Consider the following 27,937-nt stretch of genomic DNA (forward strand, 5'->3'; position numbering starts at 1 on the left):
GATGAAAAGTAAACTGAAACTGCCAGTATATTTTAAAATCATAATTTGTACATAAGGACAGTAATTTGGCCAACTGAAGAGCCAAATTCTTTACTTCATTATAAAAGGGCTGGACTTTTTCTAGGTATATCATTTGGGCATATAAATAGAAAATTCTCACTTTCATTATCTGGCAAGGGAAGTGAATGTATAAACAAGTATAGAAGAATAGAAGATAAGCACGGTGCTATAGTGTAAACAGCACATGAATCTGTTTGCTAACAAAAAAGAAAGTGTTGACCATTTTAAGAGAGATAGCTAGAACTACTTTAGATAATGTATGACATGCCATTTTTTCAGGACCTGATATGCTCTATAATTTAGCACGTTAGAACATTATTAAATGATGTAGAATTCAATTATAAGAGGAAGTAGTAGTATTTTTCATAATTAATGTAAACACCTATTATCATGAACTGTGTGCACTAATTGTACTAAGCCACTGTTTATGCCATGCAAAGCTGTTGGGAGGTGGTTTTAAACTTAGACAAGTTTATCACTTTCCAGCTTTTAACAGGGCAACAGTTTTAGCAGGTTCTGGTAACTGCACTTTTACTGATTCTGTTGAACTGTGTGGACTTTTTGATCATGTATCTTGGAAACACTGTGTACAGTTTTGGTGAAGGGGCAGGTCCTGGAATATAATTCAAGGGACAAAAAGAGCTATGTCGGGGCACTATGCAGAGGCTTATTTATTTATGGATAAGTGTAAGTGCTGCAAGTCTTAAGGTGGCCATACACGGGCTGACTATAGCTGCCGATATCGGTCCCTTGGACCGATTCGGCAGCTAATCGGCCCGTGTATGGGGAGAGCAGAGCGGCCTGGCCGACCGATATCTGGCCTGAAATTGGCCAGATCTCGATCGGCCAGGTTAGAAAATCTGGTCGGATCGGGGACCGCATCGGCTCGTTGATGCGGTCCCCGATCCGACTGCCCCATTGCCGCCCACATAATCCGATCGTCTGGCCCCAGGGCCAAACGATCGGATTATTATTTTTTTTACCTAAATGGTCCCCGATATCGCCCACCCGTGGATCTGCTCGTGTATGGCCACCTTTACTTTGTATCTTTTAACTCTTTTAACTTTGTTTTTTTTGTTAATTTTGGGAAAAACATGGCACAATATCAAACCTGGTAGAGTAGCATCTCTGGCTTTGGCACTATATTACGTTTTTCCTGGTACCAATATTCTACGATAGATGGCACTAAAAGGGTTAAATGGTTCAAGTTAGGGTTAGGGTAATTTATAATTTAGTGATCACTGGTAGGAGCGGAAGGTGGCAGCCCTAGGTTCAATATTGCATCTTTAAAGAGAAATGTAATACATCAAAATACTTTTTTCCATCCAGGGATGTTACAGAAGGGGGCAATTAAAATGGTATTGGTCAGTTTGCAATATATAGTAGCCTGCTGTATACATATAGGTTCAGACCTCCAACAGGTCGTACTTACACGAGGCCATGTAAAATCACTGATGTCATTGTATGGACTATGCGCAATAACAGGTTATATTACTTGTGATTTCACCAGGATCAGTAAAAAAACAGGATAAACATGAAAGTAATTTTCATCGCCCTTACTGAAATGAGGCAAATGGTTTGCTTTTCTTATGTGCTGAGATATGGGGTCTTTCAGATTGTGATTATCTTTTATTTGAATAATAGATTTCCTATATTATTTGTTATATATTAAGTTAAGGAAGTGATTTATCAATGTTCAAGTTTAATTCTTTTTCATAATTCGAGTTTTTTAGCGTTAAAAATTGCAAAATTCAAATGATGGTTCAGAAACCAGAATGTTTGGTGCAAAAAGTCTGGAAACTTCAGCATCTAAGAACTTGCTTGTTTATGTAGAAGTCAATGGGAGTTGTCCTAGGCAAAGTCAAGCCATATTTCCAAATCCAGATTTTCGAGTTTTATTCGAGTTTGTAAAACACAAGGTATTCAAAGGTTTTTTATTCAAAGTTTTTCATATTAATAAAAAAGCAAGTGCTAAAAGTTTTTTTTTAATGCAAGTTTATTTCACAAACTTGGGGGCTTATTGGATATATTTACCTTGTCCTTCTACATTTATATCATAGACAGATTTAGGGATGACCTTAGAAACCCTCAGGAAAAGGTTACAGAGCAACTTGAAGTGACAGATACTGGTAACACATTGCAGATAGCTCCAAAAAGGGATGACAGAGTAGGTGTTAATGTTTGTCTGCAGCGTGCAGTGTTGTTGACAGACGTTTGATTGACACTTGCTTATTGACAAGCAGTTTCTGCAAGTGAGACCAATGTCTCAGATGCAATGAGTTGTATTTATGCAAGAACATGTTTGTAAAAATAATTTTCTAAATAACTGACTGCTAATTATAACTGTTGTCTTGTAAACTTGCATGAATTTACATGAATTTGAGCTAGCACAACTGTTTCCTTTTCTGTAAGACTTTTTTTTGGACATTTTTTGTATACAATGAGGTAATTCCACTTGGTAAATAGCTGAACTTGCAAAAATTGTGAAAAAAAACAACAAATCAAAGAAAAAGAAATCAAAGAAAAAATATCAACCACACTTACAGCGATTTCATACAGTATGAAGCTACAATTTCCATTCAATTCTAAAAAAATATATATATATAGCTCTCTCTTTAGAAAGATAGATGATAGATGACAGATACTGTAGATAGCCAGATAGATAGATGGATAGATAGAAAGACATACTAATATTAACCTACTTATATTAATACAGACACAAACATAAAACTGAACCTTTACTCCTCATTCAGTTTTGAATATTGGAATAGATGTTCTACTTGCTCTTAACCTAAAGATGCTGCAAAGGCAGAATAAAAAATAAAATGTGGAACTAAAACATATACAATTTTATGATCATATTTTTGACTTATGAATAAAAGTACGCAGACTTTACAATTTATAAAAATGGAACATATAAGTGCCTAATGAGTACTATGGCAGCCCTTATTCAGTGCTTAAGTTCAAATGGTTTTTTTTTGCTGTTTGGTATAGAATAAAACTAGTGTTTCCTTCCTGCTTTTGTTAACTGGATGGGAGTGATGTGGGGTAGCATTCACAACAACCAAGGGCTGCCATTTTAATATTACCTTCTCTCTCTTTATTTATTTTTGCATACTAATAGTGTGCAGCTTCCACACAAAATTCTGCCATTTGTTAGACAAACTTTAACATGAGGTCACTTTAGATAAAATATGCAAGGAGCATGGGCTAAAATGTCAATATAAGACCAAGATAAGTCATCACCAAGTCCTAGATTCAAATAATATCCTCTAACCAAGCGATCTCAATTTATTTGGCCCCCTTGCAGTTGTTATACTTTAGCTGCAATTTGTTTATTGTAAAGGTTGTGGGAGTAATAGTTCAGCAACAGATGATGGGCTGCAGATTGTACTATTGTGCTTTAATCATGTAAGATGCCACAATGCCAAGCCATACATTCAAAAACTGCAATAGCGGAACTTAAGAATATCTTAGGAATATCTTTAATAGCCATTCATTAAACATAAAGAAGCTTGTATATATTATTTTAAAAATGGACTAATGCGATGTTACAAGTAGTATAAATATTCTGAAAATGCAATATGTTGTATTTACAAACTTAGAAACAGTGGTTGCTTGATTGATCTTTGCTTTCATTATCCTGTTTTATTGTTAGGGATAATCTTTGCCTTTAATTTGACATTGCAACAGTTCATAGGTTTATTAGAATCAGTAACCAGAGGTGAACAAAGTGATTACACTCAGAGCATGCATGTATTAACTCCAAATAATTGGCATTGTGATACAATTTCTGTTTTTTTGAACGTTCTTCTGCTTATCCCAGTAATTACTTGTTAATGCTACTAATAATACTGGAAAGCTAGATTTAAATGTATTAAAAACACTAAAAAAACTATTTGTAAATTAATAGTAAAGTAAGTATAAGTAAATTAATTTTTGACAAATTTGTTTTTATCATTTATCAAAAGACATGCATTTTGTGGTTCACAATCTATAAACAAGGGGACCTCAACATGTATTTATAAAACATATGAATATATACATTCTGTCAGTCTAATCATGCAGTTTAATAGATGGTATAGGCAATTAGTTGCTTTCTATGTACATAATATAACATATTTATTAAAAATGGGAGAAATAATTATAACTTTTGAAAAATAAAAATCTGTAAAGAACTTTATAATGTTTTTTCCCTTCAAAATCTTCCTGTAGGAATTAACATTAGCCACCTTTTATCAGTACAAATATATTTGTCTTGTCTGTTTGAAAATCTATAATCCCTTTATATGCTCTTTTCCAAAAATGTGACTTTTTCCCTTATAAAAGCTGTGTTTATTAGAGAAGGTTCATCCTCTGATTTATTGATTTTTGGTTTCCTGCAGAAGGTCTATTCCATACAACAAGCAGAGTGCAGCGCCTGTCATATGTTCTGATGTGAAATGTTTACCATAGATTTGATTTACATCTTCCAGGTGTTCATTTGGAAGAAAGTCCAACATTCAGTTTACACAACTTTATAATATACTCACAGTTATTAGTTATCTTTCACATTAATACAGAGATTGCTGGGCCAGCCTCACTTTTTCTCCCTTTATATCCAAGGGAAAATATAATGTATTTATTGCTCTATTCAGACCCGAGCAATGATGAATAAATTCAAATGTTCTTACAATCTAAAAATCAAACCTTCTATTTATCATGTTTCATAGACTAATTATCAAATATATATTAAATACACAATGTTTTATTTGTATGTTTAATAGACAATTTGTATAAAATGCTACAGCATTTTATACAAATTGTCTATAAAATGTACAAATAAAATATTTCTCTGTTACATACAGTTTATTAATAGGATTCTATTTGTATTTCAATTATTACAGCTTCTGATGCTAATAAAAAAGCAAATTGATGTAATTAGATATTTATCATGTATCATCCATGCCAGCTTTAAAGTTACAAATTTAGTACATGCCTAACAAATTTTTCCCCCTAGGGAAAAGTGCATTAGACTGGTTTAAAAATAGCAATGAACAGAACAAGCACCAAAAATATTACTTATACTTATATTACAAATAAAACAGGAATATAAATCTTTATATTTGTTGCTCCAATATGTATATAAGACATGTATTAGCAAGTTTATTATAAATAAGTATTTATAAACTGACAATATATTCTGCAGAGCTGTACGATAAGAGTAGGGTATATATAAATAAAAACACACAGACCAATAGAACAAATAAAAAGGGTCCAGCATTTTAAACTCTAAAATGAAGTATAACATGCTAAAATAAAGTAACCAACAGAAAAATGCATTTTTATTCTTTTTTTTAGTCATGTAAAATATAATGTTTGTGTTTTTAAAGTTCTTTAATTAGGCAAAACTATTACTGTTATTACTATTATTCCACACTTTTGTTCAATAAAATTAAAAAAAAAACTTTTATTAGATCAATGAAAATATTGGCTTAGGGTAGGGTAATCGCAGGTTGATTGTTATTGCAATAACTGTCTAATGGATGCTGGATGAAAAAGTGTTACCTTCAAATACAATAATACAATGTAATATTTAGTGTTTATTCTAAAGCATTAACTATATCCTAAACACTAAGCAAGTCAGGTGGATAAACAAAATAATTCCATATCACAAAAGTTTTATTTTTCCAATGCTAATATAAAGTTGACAAAGGAGTAGCAGAACATAGGAAAAACATGCTTTATTAGTAAGATTTTTGTTTTCATATTTGTGATACTTTTAAACATTTGCAATTCATCCCCATAGAAGATAAAACACCTAGCAGATCTGGATGATCTAAATCAGAATGCACATCACTGGGGAGAGCACTTTTTTTCTACGTACCTGGTGGTCTGTGAAAGCTGTATCATGGAAAGAAAAAAATATATATGAAAATAAACTTTGCTTTCAGACTTTCAGGGTGGGCAATGCCATTTCAGCTCTGGGGTCCTTAGTTCTGGTAAGTGTAAAGGGCTGTCACTGCATTGTGCCTGGATAACACAAGAAGTAAAAACATTCTCTAAATTCCCTTAGTCCTATCTGCTGTCAGAATCAAGCCATAGGATCATGTCGCTACTGTCAAAAAAAAAAGAACAAGTCCTGGCTGGGTAATCTAAGAGCAGCACAATGAACGCAGCACTCACACTGTTCCAATATGAAAAAAAGTTGACTAATTCTTTGCTTAATATTTCTCTTCAGCAATACAATATTACACTACACAGCTGGTGTATTTTTATAAAATGGCTGGATGTCGGACATAATACATTTTGGACGGTCTCTGTTAAAATGATATACTAAATACTATCTCTTTTCTGTCTATAGCAACAAAGGCAGCTGCTTTATATAGTTAATGTCTGTTTTGGTGTTATTCCGTTTACATATTTGACATAAAAGATTGTTTATTTCACTAGTATAATATGGCAGGCTTTGTATGTCTGATTGCTTAACTTATGAGAGAAAATCAGTTAGAATTCTTTTTTAAGAAACTGAAAAGAATTATGGACTGAACATTATGAACTGACATTTGTGAAAATTTGGAGACAAAACATATTTGTTATCCCAAACAAGCTGTAGCTGGTTGTTTGATGAATTTACAGCTCTTTAATATGTTTAAGGTAAGCATGTATGTATGAAGAGGAAACCTTAAATAGCAGGGCAATTCTTAATATTCCCTTAGGGTAAAGACACACAGAGCTACTTGTAGCAGCTACTTGTCATGGCTACAGAAATAGACAATGCTGATAAATTATTGATAACTGTCTCTACGTGTGTTTTAGCAGAGGCAATTCTCAGTATTGTCTATGGCAGGGCATTTTGTGGTGTTTAGTAGCCACGACAAGTAGCAGCTACTAAGTAGCTCCGTGTGTCTTCACCCTTATAGTTACATCTGAGGCCAACAACAAACAAAATGTAGCAGAATAGCTAGAAGCTTTTTGCACCCAAAATATACAAATTTATGAGGAATAGGCAGTATAATTCAGATTGATTAACTGAATTTTCAGAGTGATGAGCGGAATTTATCAGCAGGCATGAACTTGCGACAAATTTCTACGTTTCATCATTGGCAGATTTTTTGCCAAAACAGTCGCCTGCATCAAAAATGTCACCAGCGTCAAAAAAAGTTACATAGCCGAGTTTCACAAATTTTCCACTCATCACTATGCAGATTATCAAATTAAAGCTAGCCACAAACAAGGTAATATGTTTAAAAATTTTATTATTTGGATATATAGATGACAAATAGATGATAGACAGATTGATAGATAGATAGATAGATAGATAGATAGATAGACTTTTTGTGAGTCTTTAAAACAATTCAGAAGGACCCGCACTTTTTTGTAGTGGAATGATATATAAAATATATATATATATATATATATATATTGGTTTGTCCCTGAAGAAGAGTACAGTCAGTACTTGAAACGTTGGATTTTTTCAAATAAATTTTTTTCACTAATCGCTAAGTCCTTGTGCGTGCGGCTCTCTGTCTTTATAAATATATATATATATATTTACACAGTTCATTAAATTATCAGCAGCATCTTATATACAGGTGCTTACCACACAGAGGTTTTTGAGATGTTGATGATGTGAACTGACATGTTCATGATGATTAAGGAACATTAAAACATGGCTTGTCTGACTCAGAATCCAGCTTTTTTTTTTTTTTTACCATACTCTATACTTTATAGCCACTCTATAACACGAGATGTTTATGCTATTTGCGTGTGACGCAGCAAATTGATCCTTTCATCTGTGAATCTGTGCTTGACAGCAAACATTAATTTTATACAGTATTTAGCTATGACTGTAGAGACTCGGCTGCAGATCAAATATTGATTATATTAGCATTTTCATAATGTATTAATGTGAAAGTGTTACCTGCGATAAGCCATGCTCTAGTTGGCAAGCACGAAAACCGCTCACACAGGGGAAAATGGTGCGCATATACCATTTAAAATTCTGCTCCATCTGTAGGTAATGCAATTTCATGGGAAATTATTTTCGCATACTGGTGTAATTAAAAGAAAATTAGTGGATTAAGGATCTAATGAGCCTCCTCTCAATGAAAGCATCATTTTAATGACATAAATATAATTACATGGATGTAATATTGTGTGAATGTATACTTTTCATCAAGGATATCCAGTTGGAGACACATGGGCCTAATGTGGCCCTCCAAGAGGGCCTGGACACAAACTTCAATCACTTTCTTTGATGGCATTATGATTTTACTACATTTTATACAACATTCATTTCATAGGAATATCTCCTCTGCATAAGAATTACAAGAAATGATTGCAGGCAGTAACAACTAACATGAAGTGGGTTTCTAAACTAAGGAAAGTCCATCTAGCCTCTCCAGCTGGAAAAAAGAGCCACAACACTGAGCTGATTCCTAGCCAAGCTCTAAAAGGCTTTATCAGAAATGAAAACTAGTAAATAGAGTAATGAAAAGATCATTTTGACCAGCAGCCTACTTGCTTGAGTCTAACGGTTCTACCCCCAAGATTGTAACAAAGTAGTATTCTCTGATAATCCAAAAGGCATAAATATATGGTACATAAGGGCAAAATAATTTTTTGGGTGGGTGGTTAAGGGAGGGCAATATGAACAGCATAAATATTTGCATCTAAATGTATTTAGTATCTATAACTATTGCTTTATAATATAAAGAAAATTATGATCTGTAGACGTAGTGCACCATCCATCACACTCCATTATCCCTTACATGTTATATTCCTTATTGTAACTTTTATCCCTGTAAATAATACTTTAGAAATCATTTCTCATTGCAATAATAGAAATGATAGATCCAATCAAAACACACAATGTACAAATACATTTTTCCGGTCATTTTATTTACATTAATCAGAGACGTTCTAGCCTGACTCTTTTGGCTTTGTACAGTTTGCATCTGTTCAATGGCAACCAAGTCTTTGAAGCTCTGCCAAAGTAAATCGGTCAAAGACGTAAATTCGTGATTTTGTCCTTTCCATTTGATGGGTACATTTCTGGTGCACAAGGTTATTTCCAAATTTAAAATAGGAAGTCCCCTTTGTAGTTGTAAATTGTGTCTATAAAAGCCATGTTTGTTTTCCAATATTATGTACTAGTTCCATTCAATGAAAAATTGTCCTAATACCCCAGTGACATGAGACAAAAGATTGCCCGGGTTTCTCAATGACATGAGGCTGGCGAAGGAAACTCAAGAGATCAAAACAAAGTAATGTATACAAATGCCATGTATGATTGAAAATCCATTGGTGTTCACATCCGGAAGATGAGGTATGAGATTCACTGATGTACGTAACATACTGCGAGCTTTGAAGGCATCCATTGGTCTCTGATGTGCGGTCTAGTTCCTATGGCATGAAAAGGTTTTTACATTGAGGTTGTACGTAGACATTCCTCGTTAGATCTCCCCAACAGGATGTGGCACTGATTCAAGTTTTGGTACTGGAAATTACAAGACCCTAGATAAGAACAAATTCTTTCCTTTGACTCAGCTGGGACATTTAAATGTTTAGAGCTTGGTCAGAATGATCCACTGCAAAGCCAACCTTAGACTGCAAGCTTTGTTAAGAACCTAAGCCCATTAACCCCTTGACTTGCCATCTACTCTAGTATGTAGGACATATTTGCATTTCATAGTGGCTTCTTCACAAAAATAAAGTTAGGCCTACCCCATCACTCTTAAATCAGAAAGTTTCATTACTGAAACAATTCATTTATACTATATGACAGTGCCTCTTTCTTCATTATTTCTGGCTCCAATCCCAACCACTTATTAAAATAACAAATATGACTTTGAAATCTGTCAAGTGAAATTATTAGGAAACTCCGCAGCTCTGAAATAAAATTCTGTATGTGCTATTGAAGAGCATGTGCTAACAGAAAGGAAAAGTCATTCTTAAGGAGGCAACCTGTGACACAAAGAGAAATCATTTGAAGATACTCTAAAGATACTGGTACCTCAGGGTGTCTGCACTTCACATGACAGTTCCAATGTTTTTTTTTTTTTTACCAGCGTCTTTCTATTCTGGTTTGTCACCCTGTGCATAGACATCTTTCAAGACTATAACAGTATTAGTGCTGCTAGTGAGTCCAAAGATACAATCACAGGGGCATACATGGAAAAAACATAAACATGTGGATTAACTCTAATTAATGCTAATATCTGCACAATGTTCTGTTTAATGAGTCACTGGCTTTTGCTGTAAATGTTAGGGACACTGTTGCATAATGTGGGGGTTCACACGGAGCTGCTATTTTGCAAATGACTACCATGCCTGGATTAAATAACCTTTCTAAGGATGCACAAACCCTTACAATTAATCACTCCCCCTGCATTATTCAGCCGCATTTAGACATCTTACTATAAATCAGAAGTTGCAACATATGTATTAGTAATAGAGCAGATGTTGGAATTAAATCTTGGAATGACAGAATTTATCACACCAAGAAATTATAATATCTATTTTAAACGGCAACTATCACCTAAAATGTTTCCACACTGGAGGAGCCCACATTCTGAGAAAAGCCCCCTATGAGCATTCTTGTCCCCACAACTGGAAGGAACTCCTGATGAAAAATACTATTATTCCCCCATCTAGAGTGTGGGGTCGGGAAATCAATTTTTAGGTGATATATGCCCTTAAAGGTATAGTAAAATGCAGAAACCTTTATTTTCTAAATTAGATTTTTTGTAATTCCATTGTTCAGTTTTTTGGCTAATTCTATTTATGTTATGGCAAGGAAATAGAGAGATATAAAAGCAAGTTGGGGGGCAGTTGAAAAGTGAAAATTAAGCACCATGTTTGTCCCCAGAATGCATTTTTATAGCTCCAAATTTCAAGTGCAACCTACAGCCACATTTTTTGTACTCTTGTACTCCTGCTACCCACTGTGTACCTGTATGTTGTGCTGCATACAAGGAGAGGCGGAATATGAGTGGGACATGGGTGCTCTGGAGCCCTGAAATTACCACTTTGCTTAATCCCTTTTGCGATCTGTGCCTTGTGCTAAATGTGCCATAAAAGGTGTAACTGGCATAAGGAAACAGATGTTCTATACCATCACCAGGTATAGACACTATGGCTATGTTCTACTAATAAAGAATTCATTATGGGTGGGCGGTTTTACCCTCAGCTTAGTTCCTTCCTCTCATGCCAAGAAGGTGGGTAAAACTGAAAGTACTACTCATGTAACGGTTTATCACTGTTTAGTACACAGTGATAAAATAATCTGCCGTCTGAGTTATCAATGCATTAAGTTATACCAAATCCTTTCTCCTCGTGTTGCACTCCTAGGGACAAATAATTAACCACAGAAAGCAGAGGGAGCACAACAACGGTTTGCAGAATAACTGATATTCAGTACTTTTATTTTGCACTATATGTTTTGACTCCCATGGACCAATGAGAAATTCATTTTTAACATAATTTACTACAAATTAGAAGATTAAATGATCTGATTTGTTGGCACAGTCAATTACACTAGTGCAGTTTCACACCTATATAGTAAAGAGTCCTATTGTAAGGATTGTTTTGTTCAGCTAAAAATGTTTTTTTGCTCTTTATCCAGATGAGAACTTTTCTTAAAAACAATGTGCCTGCTCTAAGTTAGTAAATGATGTGTTATAAATTAAGATTAGCAATATTATAGTTCTGGCCTTTCCTACTATAGAATATTTGCCTATCTTTTTTGTTGTTGTGGTACAGAAACCAAGTGCATATTTGGTTCAACCATAAAGAGAACTGAAGCTTCTTGTCATGAACCATGTATGTTAAATGCAGTATTAACTTTCTAAAAAATACTGGATGACTTAATATTCTGTTGACAGACCAAGGCTTGCACAATGCCCTGCTGTTCAAACATATTCATTTGTGAATATGTACTGGCTGCTAAAAAAGAGGTCCTCTGGAGTTGAACCTTGTCTTGAACTATTTTTCCATTTCCTTTATATGCAGCATTTGGAAATAGATTTCCAGTTAAAAATGCCTAGTATTCTACTGTCCAGGGTAGAGTCTAGTAAAAATGTGCCAATGTTTCACACTGATTCTATCTATCAGAGTATGCACAGCTATTGCATAATAGGGACTTTTAAAGCAAAATTGTGTTTACTTTATATTTCTAAAGAATGTTCAATTAAACATCTTGTCATAGTTTATTCTTCTCAGATGCCATATTGTTCTTTGCCAGAGCAATCACTTTAATCTTACTTACAGACTCTAGTAAAAACATTGTATGGGACCTGTTATCTAGAATGCTCAGGACCTGGGGTTTTCTGCATAAGGGGTCTTTCTGTAATTTGGATCTCCATACCTTAAGGGGCTAATTTATTAATACTTAAGCCTCTGGGCTCAAGCATTCAATTCCAAAAACCACATGCTTGGAACCAAGGGTATTCTGGATTAGGGGTCTTTCCGTAATTTGGATCTTCATACCTCAAATCTACTAAAAAATCAATAAAACATTAATTAAACCCAATAGGATTATTTTTCATCCAGTAAGGATTAATTATATCTTAGTTGGGATCAAGTACAAAGCACTGTTTTATTTTTACAGAGAAAAAGGAAATCAATTTTAAAAATCTGAATTATTTGATTTAAATGGGCTTTCTGTAATTCTGAGTTTTATGGATATCGGGTTTCCGGATAACGTATCCCATACCTGTACCTGCAATGCAGTGCCAAAATTCATTAAAGGTGATTATAGATGTAGACACAAGAGTGTCTTTGTTTGCCTCCGAAAGAGAAGCTGTAAAAGTTAGTATTGTTGTCAAAAGTGCTAAGAAAATCCTTAAAAGCGACGAATAAAAAAAGTGAAGAAGAATGTTCTAAGTAAATGCACCTTTAAATTAATTAATTAATGAGCACAATTATGGTAGGTACATTGCTATTTGTCCAGACACCATTTTAAAGTAAAACAATTAATGAATACACAAAACATACTTCTTGTGTTAGCATGCACAACATAACCAATGACCAGCAATCATTTGGATAATAAGCATTTGTATAGGTACCATTGCCTAGAAATACAAGCTGTTGTTAATTAAACCAAAATGGCTTGCTTCCATGCAGTCCCTACAAGAAAATAACTGTCTGTTCTTGTACTGGGCTAATGAGGCTATTATGAAATGGTCTTGTGTGTTTTAAGAATACTAGTAGCAACGAGAGGTTACAAAATAAACAAATACACACTCCAGGACGCCAATCTAGCTAACAACCTCCCCAGAACACACTTAACCTCTAACATTTGCCAAGACCTAACCCCTCACACCAAGCAGCTCAGCAGTTTTGAATAAGACAAGGAAGAATAGCATAGTAGCAGTCCCCCACACAATATGTTGAGAAAGTGTATTTACAAAAATAAGAATAATTTCATTGTACAACATCAGATCCATATTCTTTGTAATGATGCATTACCTCTAAATTACTATTCTAACTTATATGAGTAAATGTCACTGCACCAAAAGGAGGTCCAATCTCAGTTCCATGGAGATTTATTTTTGGCTTCTGACCCACTGCTTAAAACCTTTAGTCTATAGCCTTCAAAACTCAATTCAAGTTGTTAAATGGGTTAAATATAAAATAAGTCATTTTGTTAATAAAACAGCAGAAAGGTTCATTGGGTGTCTGCACTTTAAAACTGTATCCTAGGGGGGCACATTTACTAAGACACGAATCTGAACCGAATTGGAAAAATTCCGATTTGAAAACGAACATTTTGCGACTTTTTCGCGATTTTTTTCGGCGTCTTTACGACTTTTTCGTTACCAATACGATTTGCGCGAAAAAACGCGAGTTTTTCGTAGCCATTCCGAAAGTTGAGCAAAATCTGCCGATTTTTTCGTAGCGTTAAAACTTGCGCGAAAAGTTGCGCCTTTTTTGTAGCGTTAAAACTTAAAAGGTGCAATGTTTCGCGCAAGTTTTAACGTTACGAAAAAACCAGCCAGATTTTGCGCAACTTTCGGAATGGCTACGAAAAACTCACGTTTTTTCGCACAAATTGTATTAGTAACGAAAAAGTTGCGACATTTTTCCGAAAAAATCGCAAAATACCGATCATTACGAAAAAAACGCAATCGGACGCATTCGGCCCGTTCGTGGCTTAGTAAATGTGCCTCTAAGGGTCTGATTTGGGAAGCCAATTGAGATTAGATCTTGTACACCAAATAGTTTGAGATTACTAGTAATGTAAGGGAAGGATGCACCAATGAGCTTGAGGTGGGGGATAGGTGCACAAATCTACTTACTGTTGCTGTAAATGAGAGAAATGTTGCCCAAAAGAGCTTTTTCCTGAAGCAGAAAGAGATATTTTATGCTGGTAAAATGTGAATTAATGTAATTATATAATTAGGTCACTTCCAATCAAATATTGGATCCATAGGTCTTGTGGGCTCTTGGGCCCCAAAATAACACTAAAGTTAATCCCTGTAGGACTTGCATGTGTATTGATGGAGCACACATTATTTTGACACCTAGCACCATGTACCTCTTGATTTTTTCCTACTCAAACCAGCACGTGCCCCTTATAAGGCAGGTGGAGAAACCTTTATTGGGTGAACAGCTAATTGTAGGGTTGCTACCTTTCTTCAATCTTTTTACCAGCCAGAGCAGGGGCGGGTCCACAAGTGGGTGGGTCTGTGACATCAGGGATAGAGCTGTGACATAAATGGGGCGGGCATGACTTTAGTGGACTGCATATAAGGAGAAATAGTGAGTGGGGCAGCCTAGAAAGGGTGCTGATAGAGGGGATAGGAGGTGGGTTGGGGCAAATCACAGGCAGATCAGAGGCAGGCCAGGGGGTAAAACAAGTTATTACAAATGTACCTGGCCCTGGCTGGTATTTTACCAGCTAGACCAGTAAAATACCAACCAGGTGTAAACCCTAACTGACTGCAGTAATCCAGGCCTTAATGCTACCAGTTGTATTTTGACAGCAGAAGGTAAAGAGAAGTAGAAGAAAACGATAGAGATGTAGCGAACCTCACAAAAAAAGTTTGCGAACCCGTTCGCAAACTTCTGCCAAAAAGTGCGAACTTTTGCAAACTTTGCGAACCCCATAGACTTCAATGAGAAGGCGAACTTTAAAACCTACAAAAGCCATTTCTGGCCAGAAAACTGATTTTAAAGTTGTTTAAAGGGTGCCACGACCTAGACAGTGGCATGCAGGAGAGGGATCAAGGGCAAAAATTTCTCTGAAAAATACGTTGTTGACACAGCGTTGCGTTTTGTGCTGTAAAGGGCAGAAATCACACTACATTTCTAAACTGTAATAAACTGCTTTAAAACGTCCTGCGTCTACATGCCAATCAAGTCGTGTAAAGGTTACAGCAGGTTCACACGCAAAGACAAAACGCCACAGTAGTGGATACGGAATATATTATTGCTGGTGGAAAAACGTCGCTCAGGTGATTTTATTGCAATGCAATGTCACTACTATGTGTAACGTTTTGGGTTACGGCAGATGAGATCAGCAGGACAGCTGTCCCCAGCAGCTACATACAGAGCAGTAGAAAGTAGATTACTAGTCAGCAAAGCTACCTAAACTGTCCCTCAAACCCCTGCACACACAGGCAGAATGTAAAATGGCTGCTGGGCTTCTGTTTATATATGGAAGGGAGTGGTCCGGGGGTGGTCCAGGAGGGAGAGCTGCCTGATTGGCTGCCATGTATCTGCTGGCTCTGGGGTGAGAGGTAAAAATTTGGCTCCAGCTAAGGCGAACCCAAAATTGTGAACATCGCTAAAAGTTCGCGAACTTGCGAACACCCAATTTTCGTGCGAATTAGTTCGCCGGCAAACAGTTCGCTACATCTCTAGAAAACGACACAATTTGTGCATATGTTAAGATGCTTTTCAGTCTATGCAGTCTTTGCAGACAAGACATCTCAATTACAGTTCTGCAGCCAGTTCTGAGTAAATAAAGTTACAGTAACCTAGCGCTATGTCTTTTGGCAGCACAAGTACGATAGCAGATCTGTCTAACAGAGCAGACTGTAATGTGGTGTGTTCTCTGGACAAGGCACATGATAATCCTTCCAACATTTTAAACATCAATGGACTAAAGCTGCATGTCTGAATGCAGATGAGAAACAACACGAGTTCAGTATAAATGAATGCTGTTTTATCCATTTAACCTTGTTCGTGTTAAAGAGTGGGTAATGACTGCATGACTCACTCATGGCTGCTCTTCAAAATGATATAGCACATGTTGCATAGGCTTGGGCTTCCGAGCAATATCCTATTCACTACTTTTGCTTTAGACATTTGATTTAGACAGTACATGTTAGTATCCTATAATAGACTGTTTTATAATTGTAATAAAAACCCATGTTGGCATCTCCCCACTTAGTGATTACTAAAAACTTTTTGAGAAAGCAGAGTTTAGTATTATACTATACTATATCCTTGGATGTTCAATACAATGTTAAATCTACAAAATCAATCTGACTACTATTAAATCAACTATCAAGTTCATGGGAATATATTTGATCCCAGAGCCCAACAGGTGGGGTGATTGGGATCGCATGCTGCTTCAGAAGGAGATGTTTTGGATTAGAACTCTAGATACTGTCTCCCCCCGGGGTCTTAATGAGTATTGTTCCTTTGCCTCTTATTTAAATACCAGGTAATGTTTGGGCTTCACCCAGTACACTTCAAACTCCGTTTCTACTATTGCAAGTGCCATTTTACTCTAGGTATTTTTAAGTAATTTTTCTGCAATGCTTTTATTATTATGTGTTAATAGTGTGTATTTATATTTGGCATTTAAGTCCTTTTATGTATGCACCACAATGGACTGCATTTTAACTTACATTGCACCATTCATTTGGAATTTAAGTTTTATACATTTTTATACACTATGATGTATCGCACTTTATCTTACGTTGCACTTTATAGAATATTATGCATTATGCACTTTATTTTACAAATTACCTGGAATTGTGATTGGTTTGATATCTGCTGGAACTGAGATCTTTTTTAAGGGTTAATACAGCCACTCCAGAGAGGGGTGTGGTTTGGTGGTGGTTAACTGGTGGGTGAGTCTTTATAAACACTGTTTATTTGCTCATTTTATATCTTGATAAAGGTCCCGGGTGAGGACCGAAACGTCGATCTAAATAAAATAAGTATCTTTTTTTGATTGAATTTTCCTGGTGTGCATCTGCATTTTTTACATATTTACATTGTTTATCTGATTTGCACCCAGGTTGTAATCCCTATACGTGTGTGCCTCAGCCTTTTTATATATATATATATATATATATAACACAGTCCACACGACAGCACCACACTCCAAAATCTGCTGCTCTGCAGCTGCCCCTGTGCACGGGATATCATATAAATATCAAAATAAAACAGCCAGCACCAAGGGTCTTTGTGTTTCAAAAAATCTCTCGTGTATTATAATTGCATGTACAACCGACGTTTCGGTCCCTTTTGGGACCTTTTTCACCTTGAAAAAGGTCCCAAAAGGGACCGAAACGTCGGTTGTACATGCAATTATAATACACAAGAGATTTTTTGAAACACAAAGACCCTTGGTGCTGGCTGTTTTATTTTGATATATATGTATATATATATATGTATAAATCGTACAAAGTGGAGCACTGTACTGGACACTGTATATAGAAAAACAAAGTCTGGGCCTTTTTGTTTATATACACACATATATATATATATATATATATATATATATATATATATATATATATATATATATATAACTACATGAGGAAAGGACAATCTTCATCAAGAATATCTAATGTAACAAAACAATAAAGCACACTTGCTTCAGTGTGTCTGCATCTGGAACAAATATCCTTAATGTGTTCCAGATGCATCACCATCGATCTGTCCAGTTGTTATTAACACACAGAATTAAGCCATATTACAAGGTTACATTAGGTTAGAGTGATGGGACAAAAGTGTTTCTTTGTATATGACCCAGCTATTTGTCTGTAGCTGTTTCACAGTCAACAAGGTATCTGCTTTCTCCTATAGAGAACAATATTTATGAAACAAAATGGGGGATTGATAGAACATTTACCTTAGCAGGGAAGACCACAAATATCCAGTTGAATTCACTTAAGTGAGTTTGGTAGAAGTGTAATGTGTGCCAGAAAAGATGAGTAAGGAAGTTTAGTGTGTGGTAAATCAAAATGTTTTCAGTTCAGCTAAATACTCTATAAAAAGTTTTCTTTTAAATACCAAAGAGAATCTAAACCCTGAATTTGCATAATCAATCTGAGAAAATTGCAAAAAGATTTACATCATATGGAATATGAGAATTTCACTTGCCTTCAAATTGTTAATTCAATTTCTTCTAGTAACAACAAGTCTGTACATATAGGCAGTATTGCCCCTCCAAGATTAGGAGGTAGGACCTATAACACAGCCAATCAAAATTAACCATGACCTATAAGACCACCTGACTCCACAGTTATACATTTTCCATAGCAGTTCAGTAACCAATATTAATAACTAGGCATGAGAAACCCTGTACTGACATGCTGGGACTAGAAGAAATGGGATTTACAATATGAAGTGAAATTTTCATTTTCTTTTGCTTCCCTTACATGTCAGTACAGATAGGATCTACCAAAGATGCCTCAAAAACATTAAGGGATGGGAATAAGATAACATGAAAAACATGCTAAAAAGACCATGCACCACAGCCATGAAACAGCAAAGCTGCTATAAAACATATGCCCTATAAATGAGAGATTAAAAAGCTCTACAAGTCATAAGTACAATAATGCTCCAGGACATGGTAACAACAAGATCTACACATTCCAACCTCTAAACTACAGACTATGGCATATGATGAAAATAAAGCATCACAGAACAAATAATGTCAATTTGCAAATAAAATCAAAAGAAAAAAGAATAAACCCATGTTGGCATCTCCCCACTCAGTGATTACTAAAAACTTATTGAGAAAGCAGAGCTTATACTATACTTATACTATATACTTATATATATTATATATATATATATATATTATTATTATTATATATATTATATACTTATATACTATATACTATATATATATACTATATACTTATGCTATACTATATCCTTGGATGTTCAATACAATGTTAAATCTGCAAAATCAATCTGACTACTATTAAATCAACTATCAAATATATATGTCAACTTGATATTACATTTATTGTTGGTCGGTCACTCTATAAATTCCATAAGCAGGTCAGATCCCTCTGTCCATAGAAAGACCAAATCATTTATTTAGCAGTACCATACATGAGTTATAGTAACAATATGGTTACAGCGGATACAGAAAAGGCAGATGTGCTTAACCAGTTCTTTTCTTCTGTGTATACAGTAGAGGAGCCAGAGGGCCAAGTCCCACCCAATAGCTGCACTGTTGCCTCAGCTCCAACTACACAGTGGTTGGCACAGGATATGGTGCTTAAAGGGTTACACACGATAAATGTCGGCACCTGGGCCAGATGGAATACACCCTCGGGTACTGAGAGAGCTAGTGGCAGAATTGCAGTGGCCCTTGTTTCTGATATTCTCAGATTCGCTTTCATCAGGTATGGTACCTAGGGATTGGAAGAAGGCGAATTTCATTCCCATATTTAAAAAGGGAGTAAGATCTCAGCCTGGCAATTATAGGCCTGTAAGTTTGACATCCGTGGTGGGCAAGTTATTTGAAGGCTTGTTAAGGGATCCCATACAAAATTATGTAGTGGAGAATGCCATTATGAGCAGTAATCAGCATGGCTTTATGAAGGACAGGTCATGTCAGACCAATTTAATTGCTTTTTATGGTGTGGTAAGTAAGAAGCTGGACAGTGGGGATGCAGTAGATATCATCTATTTGGATTTTGCCAAAGCTTTTGATACCGTTCCCCACAAACGACTGCTTTCTAAGCTAAGGTCTATTGGTCTTAGTAAAGTCATTTGCACATGGATAGAAAACTGGCTACAGGATCGGGTACAGAGGGTGGTTGTTAATGGCACATTCTCTACTTGGAATAAGGTCCTCAGTGGGGTCCCTCAGGGTCCTGTACTGGGTCCACTTTTGTTTAATTTGTTCATAAATGACTTGGGGGAGGGTATTATGAGTAATGTATCAGTGTTTGCAGATGACACAAAACTCTGCAGACCAGTCAATTCTATCCAGGATGTGACATCCCTGCAGCAGGATCTTGACCAACTGGCAATTTGGGCAGCTAAGTGGCAGATGAGATTTAATGTGGATAAATGTAAGGTCATGCACCTGGGATGTAAAAATATGCAAGCCCTGTATACCCTTAATGGGACTGCACTAGGCAAATCCATAATGGAGAAGGACCTTGGAGTCCTTGTAGATAATAAACTTGGCTGTAGCAAGCAATGCTAGGCAGCAGCTGCAAGGTTTTGAGCTGTATTAAAAGGGGTATAGATTCACGGGAGGAGGGGGTTATTCTTCCCCTTTACAGAGCGCTGGTAAGGCCCCATCTAGAATATGCTGTTCAGTTTTGGTCTCCAGTGCTCAAACGGGACATTATTGAGTTAGAGAGGGTCCAGAGAAGGGCAACTAAGCTGGTAAAGGGTATGGAAAGTCTCAGTTATGAAGAAAGACTGGCTAAGTTGGGTCTGTTTACACTGGAGAAGAGGCGCTTAAAAGGTGACATGATAACTATGTATAAATATATAAAGGGATCATATAATAACCTTTCTAATGTTTTATTTACCAGTAGGTCCTTCCAACGGACACGAGGGCACCCACTCCGTTTAGAAGAAGGGAGGTTCCATTTAAACATTCGGAAAGGATTTTTTACAGTGAGAGCTGTGAAGTTCTGGAATTCCCTCCCCGAATCAGTCGTGCTGGCTGATACATTATATAGCTTTAAGAAGGGGCTGGATGGATTCTTAGCAAGTGAGGGAATACAGGGTTAGACGAGATAGCTCTTAGTACAAGTTGATCCAGGGACTGGTCCGATTGCCATCTTGGCAGGAAGGAATTTTTTCCCCTCTGCAGCAAATTAGAGAGGCTTCAGATGGGGTTTTTTGCCTTCCTCTGGATCAACTAGTAGTTAGGCAGGTTATATATAGGCATTATGGTTGAACTTGATGGACGTATGTCTTTTTTCAACCCAACTTACTATGTTATTATGTTACTATGTTACATTGTATGTGGATGGATATTTCTAACTAAGATTTGCAACCTGATAAATGCAGCATAATTGTAGATAACTGTCATAGCAACGTAGTGAATTTTGTTTTTGTCATTGAGTAATATACACTTCACTACTGATAGCAATTTAGGAAAGAAGGGGAGGTCATTTCTATTATGGATTTGCAAATTAGCAAATTTGAATCCTACAAAAAGTGTGTGGGGTAAGATGGAAACCAGTGATGTTTCCCAGGGCAACCAATCAGCAATTAGATTTCAACAGTTAGAAAACCAAAGCAAAGCATCTGATTGGCTGCTATGAGCAACATCACTGATAATGTTTTACTCCACTTTTTACATAGCATGATAAATATACTTTTAGACTGCTAGAGAATCCTTATTGACAATGTTTGTGGGGTCACAATGTTCTCAAGATATACCACTTATACATTGAGTAACATGATATAAACTTTTATTTTGTTTATTTCTGAGTATGTACAGTGGTATAATAAACTTTTGTGCAGGGATGATATTTTCACTTACTACTACAAGTTACTAAAATTCAAGAAGAGGTTCTTCTATAAGTTGGCAAACGATAACTTAAAGGTCAAATTTACCATTAAAGAACAAGTGAATCTCAACTAAATATTTGCTCATTTTAGCAGTACTACTGCATAGGATTACTATACTGCTTCCATGACTAGCTACCCTGGGACTTTTAATTTGAAGTCTTTCCCCACCTGTTTAACCCCAGTTGTCCTCTAGGTTTTTATGTCATGGCCCCCCTTGTGCGGTTTGCCTGGAGGAAGCTAATACACAATTTGTTGCCACAGGGTACAGTGTAATAGTCAAATGTAACAAATTGCTATAGTGATGACATCAGGCTTTAGCTGGGCCTCCAAAATAATTGGAATACTCAGCATACCTCCTATTCAGAATACAGTTGGCACTGCCCCTTAGCAGAGCTTCCAACGCAGTCGCCTTACTACAGACATACACATACACTATCAGTAAGGTTTTGAAATGTGGAAGGAAACTGTTACAAACAAAAGCAGATCAAATGCCCCATTAGAGTGCCTTCATCGGAACTGTACCTAGGAAACTAATTCTGCAAGCAAATCAGTAATTGTAATTGCTTTGCCTTTTATTTTATATTTTTCTTTTACCCTACTTTAAGTATTTCTCACCTCGCATTTTTCTATTCTCATATTTGTTTGGTTTTCTGTTCTTTTTCTCTCTTTCTTCCAATTTTTTTAATGTCCTTCATTCTTTCATTCATAAAGGGTATAAGTGCATACTTTTAAGCTAAAAAGCAATATTTTAAGCTGTTCAATAAGCACGGAACTGAAAGTCCAGTTTTGGAATTCAAGTGTACCCCAGTTTAAGGAAAGAGAGCCATGGTGCTAGCAGGAAACTTAGGTCAACTGGCTAGATAAGAGGCCCCACTGAAGCTTGGTCCCACTGGTATCATGATGGATCAGCCTATCATTCTCTTTCTTTCATTTAGTGTTTTTTAGTTTTATAATGAGATACATTTCATTTCAGTTTATGAAACTTAAGCAACATGTAAATAATGTCAGAGAAAGTAAGCCACTGAGCCGCCAAGTTTACATTCTGGTCTGTAGAGCTGCCGGTCATATATACAACTGCATGTAAATATGGAAGTGGGTACAATTTAGATGCTTGTGAATATACATTTAGGCCTTCCGGGGAAAAAATGTGCTGATAGAAGCTCAGGAACGTTGGAGCCAAGGCTTAAACATTAATGAGTAATTGTAGCTATCCTATAATTTTTCTGTTAAGTATGTAAATGTGGAAATGCTGTTTTGTTCAATGCAGACAGCATACAGTATATAATGTGGGAAATAACTATACAGATGGAGCCAGGTTGATTTGTGAGGTGAATAATATATTGTTTGTATTGTCGCATTTAGCTTCTGTGAAAGCATGCAATATCACTTTTGACTGCAAGATGCTACTTGGTACTTTTCTCCATCTTTTTTGGTGGAAAGCTCCTTAGATGCCTCCAAAAGCAAACTGCTGTTTAACACCTGACCTCATCCCCATAACACCTCCCCTGACAAACAAAGAAGAGTGTTGCATTGTTAATATTGTTCCATAACAGTAGGAATGTCCTGAATTAACCTCATAAGGGGTCTTCTTAAGTCATAGCCAAAACTGCCAACAGAGATTCCACTATACCATATAATGACATTCTTGACTATTCTGTGATGCATACTTTGTGGCAACAATGTGGGAAAGTTCCTTTCCTGTTTCAACTGGATAATAATGCCATGATTAAAGTAAGATGTGTATGAAGTTTGTTTGCAGAGAGTGGACAGATTTAATTAGACTGCACAGAGCTCTGACCTCAATCCAGACAAGCACCTGCGGTATGATTTGAATTCAGTGCTCAACTTTTAATTTATAAATGGATCCAAATCCTACCAACTACGTTCAAGCATTTTGGGGAAAACCTTTCCAAAAAATGAGAGGCTACTATAGTAGAAAAGGGAGAATCAAATTCATATTAATACCCATGGTTCTTGAATAACATTATGGACAGACAGGTGTCTACATTCATTTGGCCATATGATATAGATGCAGTATACTAGCTCCTGTACCGGGTTTGCCGAGCAGATCAGAATGATTAAATAAGGAATCTGGAAATCCCAGATATTTCTGGTTTGATGTTTTAATAACAAATATGGTGAATGCCTTCTTAATACAGGAGAAGCTTGAATGTTGGATTCTAAAAGGAAAATGACTTCATAAGAGCTGGTGCCTTTGCTTAAGGGCAAATTATTAAAGGTTGAGACTGTGAGAACAAGAGTTCTAAATTGATTCAAATGATTGTGATTTTCCTGACTATTTTTAAAAGTTTTCTTTCCAGCGTATTCTCGCCTAATCCCCTTCCACTTTTGTTCACAGATTTGTCATAATGTTAATTTTAGTGGAAAAGTTGTGTTAGTCATGTTTTTAAATTAAGTAACTATGTCATTATTGGGATCATCCTAGCTCTACTACTTCTTCTACCCCTACATAGGAGATTCCCATGCCACCTGGGATCCAACACAGCGGCATAAACTGGTTACCAATACATTCATAAATAAATATGCTTTAGTCAATATATATAGTTTTGGTTAGAAGTTGAACTGAACAGTGCTTTAAGGTACATTTAACAACACTTTCTCATTGTACACTTGATCCCACCTACTTGGTTTTTCAGAGCAGTTGTGGAACAAGAAATGGGCAATAAATCAGTTTCAAGCCTCCCCCCCCCCACATAATTATCTCTTATATATGCATTAGGGGTGAAGTAAACAAATTGTATTGAATAATTTATCATAGCACATAGTGCAGCAATAATCAATATGATCATCTTAACTAAATACAGCTGCTCCTGAAGGATTAGCCATCCTCTTGGAATACATTTTTTTGCAAAACTAGCACATTTTTATCCACATGCTCTTCCTTAACACTCAGATACTTTGGCTTGGTTTGGAGCCAATACACACATTCAGGTGCAATATTGTACATTATTATTAGTTTTTATTTTAATTAAACTCGTATTCTAACATGCCAGCATATACAATACAATGGCACTGTCAAAGGCAAGGAAAAGTATCCAGCACCCTGCTCTCACAAAAAAATTATACAAGTGAATTGGCCTTTGCAATACAGCAATGTGAACTGAAACCAGGTCAAGGTTATTCCTCCCAGTTCTTTAAAATATATATATAATTTTATACTATTGTAAATTGTTATATCAACCTCTGGCCTTCGCCATATCCTCTTCTAAGAAATAAGCCCATCTTACTTTGCTGAAAGAGAAAAATATACTTCAGACAATCACTATGTACATGTGCTTATCAGTTAATCTTCTTTTAATTACTATAATACTATTTACTTACCATTTATTGTTCATAACTAAAAACATCTGATTGTGAACATATGCTCTAATCATTACGATAATAATGCTGTAACTACATTGTGTGTTATTCAATAAAGATTTGTTGAAATACAAAAAAAACAAAATACTATTTACTTTTTCAGATATTCAATTTTTTAAGTTGGTTCTATAAGCAAAGAATAACACATAGATTTCCTTTATTCCAGTGAGTTGAAATAGCCACAAGAATAAAATACAATTTAATGGAAGGTAAAATGCATTTGTAACATTGACAAATAGTCCTAGAATGGAACACAAAGAGCTGTGCCTTGCCCTGAATGCAGTGCTGCCTGTATTTAAAAGGGGCAGGTGTGGACTAGCCATCCCCTAGAGGACCCCCAAATTGCTCTTCATTGAGATGGCCAGGCTCAGGAAGCTGCAAGGCACAGGTAAGCAGAGCGCATCCTACACTAACCATCTCAACTCCTATAAACCACACATGAACAAAAGCAATGAAATAACCAACAGCAGCTGATGAAGACTAGGGGGCAGATTTATCCAAATTCGAGTTCTTTAAAAAAAAAGCAGATGTGAAAAAAATAACCGCAACAAAACTTTTCTTTTTGAAATGTGTAACAAAATTCCCATGCGTGTTTTGTCTCAGAAAAAAAAGTTGCTCAGTGGTGAGAGCCACATTGTTCCATACATTTCCAAAGAAAATTTTTACCAGGAAAATAAATAAAGTTGTTAGGGGCAAATCTCCTTTACTTCTATTGAACCGCGCCAGCTTTTAGTTACTTTGTTTCAAATGTTCAAGTATTTTTTCTTTAATAAATCTGACTATTCTTGGTTCTTAAAAATGTTCTTGAGTATATTCACATTCATGTTTCTTCACTGGGTTTTTTCTTGAATTGCAAAAAAAACCCTGAAGCTCGAATTTTGATAAATCAGCCCCTATGATTATGGGTGGTAATGCGAAAAATGCATAAAACCTTGGCCTTGATGTCTTTTCTGATGTTAATGCAGAGCCAATAAATACAGTTTTTTTATTGGGGAACCCATCAACTATTTCCTGCTTTGAAAAAGAAAAGAACCATTATTTATAGTTTGAGAAAGTTTAAGTTTAACAAATTTCCCACAGTTCATCTCCTTACAAAGTGGCAGAGATAAATAAATGAAAGCAGCAGATGATTAGGACAACTGCACATACAGAACTTTAGCCACCATTACTGGTAATGATCAAAACAACATGACTTGTGCACAAATGGGGCTTAAAACTGTGTGCCACAATAGGTATACCCCCACCATTTTAAACATTTATTGATGTCAGTCCACAAATAGAATTCTATAACAAGAAGAATCCAATATCTCTTTCCTTGCAAATGTAAAATGTGCCTATATCTGTTGCTTTTTTTAATGGATATTTTATTAAGTTTTAGTTTTTAACAAGATACTGTGGGTAAAAAAAACAGAAGGAAAGAAGGAAGGATGAAGAAAAAAAAAAGGGAAAATAATACATCTGCTTTATGGCAGAGTATAACGTTGTTATTATTGGTTAAGTAAGTCTCTTAGTTGTCACATGATCTTTATGATCTCAAGATCTACTATAAATTAGTTGGTCAAGCATTATTAAGGGCTGGTAAGACCACCAAAGTTGCCATAGTTTCCTGTTTTTTCAGCATTCCCATTAGATTTAAAATATATATTTTTAAATATAGTTAATTATTTTAAACCTAATTTTTCATGTAAACAATCATCATAATTTTTATGGGTAATTAAGAACCAAAAAGTTATAGTATCACACCAAAAACAGTACAAAGTCTTCATTAGTAATGAGTGAATCTGTCCCAAAAAGTGAACGAAATGCATTGAAGTCAATAGGCGAATTTTTTTACGCTTGACAAATTTTTACGTGTGTGACATTTTTTACACGCAACTTTTTTTCTCACTCCAAATGCATTAAAGTCAATGAGTTTTTTGGGGTTTTTTTGTCTGAGCGACATTTTTCTTTACAACTTTTTGGACTTGCCGACTTTTTTGTCTTCCGGAATTTTGCTTTGAATCCATGTCTGGCAAAAAAAATTGCTCAGCATTAAGCCTTGATGAGGAACCTGTGTAACTATGTTTTTGGGATTGGTAACTTCGCTCACACTATGCACACATTTTTATGATGCAGAGTTAACGCTGGAATGTACTATGACAAGAATCTTTCAGGCAGAGGATTTCATATTTTACATCCTCCATTTTTTAAGACATAAAATATTTGCCCTTTTACAGCTGCATGCAATGAGAATGATAGAACTATCTCAGATTCTGTACTCTTTTTTTTTTCTTAAACATTTTATCATCATAACAATACCCAGATCTCCCAAAATGTAGAGAAGGTCATTCGTTTCCTTGCAGATATATTTCGCCGTCCTTAGCTTACTATATCTCAAACAACAATTTATAAACCCTAAGCTTTTTCTCTCGCTTAAGATGAAGTGCTTTCGAGTTGAAGCCAAATGAAATCTTTAAATGGTATAAGAGGCATTTGCCTTTTTTTTTTCACTTTCTTACCCAGCTGACTGTACGTTTACAGGCTGTAATCTGGCCTTTGTAAAGGCATTTGTCAGCCTGTATATTTCATTTTAAGCTCGACCACCCATGCGGCTGGACAGGCAGGAAGTATTCGTTCTGTTGCACCAGCAGCGAGTTTGATTCTTGGCTGCAAAGTAACGGAATTTCGTCACAAAGGCTAACGTTCTCTGGCAGTTACTTTGTAACCTCTCGTTTTTAAAATCCCTCCTTGTTTATATTAAATGATTCCTGAACTCTAAATTTGGAAA

This window comes from Xenopus tropicalis, chromosome 4 (assembly GCF_000004195.4).
Source record: "Xenopus tropicalis strain Nigerian chromosome 4, UCB_Xtro_10.0, whole genome shotgun sequence".
NCBI lineage: Eukaryota > Metazoa > Chordata > Amphibia > Anura > Pipidae > Xenopus > Xenopus tropicalis.